Consider the following 2,500-nt stretch of genomic DNA (forward strand, 5'->3'; position numbering starts at 1 on the left):
CACAAGGACGTACATGTAAAAGAAAGGGTAATGCGTTGTAGATTTGTGAAAGCGTAAAGTAAGATGGAGTAAAAGTAAGAAAAGCAAGTGAAAGAATGTGCATGTAAGTGCTTGAGGATGGCAAAAGCTTACAGCACCTGGTATTCCCAGGCGGTCTCCCATCCAAGTACTAACCAGGCCCGACCCTGCTTAGCTTCCTAGATCAGACGAGATCGGGCGTGCTCAGGGTGGTATGGCCGTAAGCGAGAGCACTGCTTCCACTCAGCCTATTTATAAGCATGCGGCAAAAGACGGCTGCCTTTTCCACACTACAGGGGACACACATTTACTCGCCCTCCTTTCTTACTTCCAAAGCAACCCCACCAAGCTCATTCAAACCAATCACACATTTCATTGCTCTCTCCTGTCCTCCTTCTCTTTTCACAAAAAAAATAAAACAACAAAACTTGCTCTTTTGGCTGACACTTGAACATTCAGCAACAAAGGCTAACGCCGGCCGCCAGACTCGGCCTTGTCAACATAAAAGTCACATAAGCCACATGAGTCGAATGGGCTTGTGAAACGGGACAATTACAAAATCACAAATCTTTCTCAACTGTCTTGGCTCCTTTTATTTACACCCCTAAATTCCACATACTAAGGTACAACAGGAATACGGGATAAATGCAGAGGCTACTTCCTACCAATATGGAAGCCGGGCAAAAAAAAAGAAAAGAAAAAAGCTCACGCTAGCACGCCGGGCGAAGCATCGCTCTGAGGTGAGTTGCGAGTCGCAGGGATGCCGGTGAAGCAGGCTCGGGCTGAGTGGGCCAGCCAGCCTTTTGACTTAGGGAAGTGGCGTCGCCATGTCAAGTTCAAAGAGCTCTGTGAAGCTTTAGGGGGACAAAAGAACAACTGTTGTAGATGCAGGCAGGTCTGGGAGGAGAATTTAAAAAAAACTCAATACAACTGGAAATCAGCCCCCCGAAACGAGAACGGGGACCCATGAATGGCGGCCCATGACTTGAGGTTGCGTGTAACGGTGAAATAAACATCACGGCTGTGACGAAACGGTGCTGTTATTGCCCCACGGCTCACTCCCTTTCGTGATGTGTTGCTTTAATGTGACCTAAGTAAGTGATCTAAATTAGCAGGTGTTTTTTTGTTTGTTTGTTTGTTTTTAACAGCAAATATTGGGCTTGTCCCACCCATGAGCTGTAATTGTGATTGGTTGTAGTTCTGCTCTGCGTTGACATCCTGTAACAGACTTTCCCCCCCATGTTGTCAGTTTCCTCAAACGTACACTGACCCCTACTGGCAGGCTTGGGTTACTTTTATCCACAGCATTCCCTCCACAGAGTTCTTGTTGAATATTTTCCAGTGTTTTGTTTTGAGAGCAACTGGCTATAATTAAGCCAAACTACAACTGATTGGTTTCCATCCCATGGCAGGCCATGCAGGTGGGCTTAAACGGCATCTGACGCTGAAATGTTTCGACTCTGAAGACTCCAAAGACCGTATGAAATGTAACACAAGGACGTACATGTAAAAGAAAGGGTAATGCGTTGTAGATTTGTGAAAGCGTAAAGTAAGATGGAGTAAAAGTAAGAAAAGCAAGTGAAAGAATGTGCATGTAAGTGCTTGAGGATGGCAAAAGCTTACAGCACCTGGTATTCCCAGGCGGTCTCCCATCCAAGTACTAACCAGGCCCAACCCTGCTTAGCTTCCGAGATCAGACGAGATCGGGCGTGCTCAGGGTGGTATGGCCGTAAGCGAGAGCACTGCTTCCACTCAGCCTATTTATAAGCACGCGGCAAAAGACGGCTGCCTTTTCCACACTACAGGGGACACACATTTACTCGCCCTCCTTTCTTACTTCCAAAGCAACCCCACCAAGCTCATTCAAACCAATCACACATTTCATTGCTCTCTCCTGTCCTCCTTCTCTTTTCACAAAAAAAATAAAACAACAAAACTTGCTCTTTTGGCTGACACTTGAACATTCAGCAACAAAGGCTAACGCCGGCCGCCAGACTCGGCCTTGTCAACATAAAAGTCACATAAGCCACATGAGTCGAATGGGCTTGTGAAACGGGACAATTACAAAATCACAAATCTTTCTCAACTGTCTTGGCTCCTTTTATTTACACCCCTAAATTCCACATACTAAGGTACAACAGGAATACGGGATAAATGCAGAGGCTACTTCCTACCAATATGGAAGCCGGGCAAAAAAAAAGAAAAGAAAAAAGCTCACGCTAGCACGCCGGGCGAAGCATCGCTCTGAGGTGAGTTGCGAGTCGCAGGGATGCCGGTGAAGCAGGCTCGGGCTGAGTGGGCCAGCCAGCCTTTTGACTTAGGGAAGTGGCGTCGCCATGTCAAGTTCAAAGAGCTCTGTGAAGCTTTAGGGGGACAAAAGAACAACTGTTGTAGATGCAGGCAGGTCTGGGAGGAGAATTTAAAAAAAACTCAATACAACTGGAAATCAGCCCCCCGAAACGAGAACGGGGACCCATGAATG

The 2,500-nt window shown here is 46.7% G+C and overlaps 2 non-coding genes across 2 annotated transcripts; both read right to left on the minus strand.

Moving 5' to 3' along the window:
• Window positions 1–125: 125 nt before the first annotated feature.
• Window positions 126–244, minus strand: LOC140575795 (5S ribosomal RNA). The gene has a single exon (XR_011981056.1). It is a non-coding gene; the product is annotated as a 5S ribosomal RNA (ribosomal RNA).
• Window positions 245–1,634: 1,390 nt separating this feature from the next.
• LOC140576126 (5S ribosomal RNA) lies at window positions 1,635–1,753 on the minus strand. The gene has a single exon (XR_011981357.1). It is a non-coding gene; the product is annotated as a 5S ribosomal RNA (ribosomal RNA).
• Between the last annotated feature and the right edge of the window lie 747 nt (window positions 1,754–2,500).

Source organism: Salminus brasiliensis, chromosome 13, assembly GCF_030463535.1.
Source record: "Salminus brasiliensis chromosome 13, fSalBra1.hap2, whole genome shotgun sequence".
Lineage (NCBI taxonomy): Eukaryota > Metazoa > Chordata > Actinopteri > Characiformes > Bryconidae > Salminus > Salminus brasiliensis.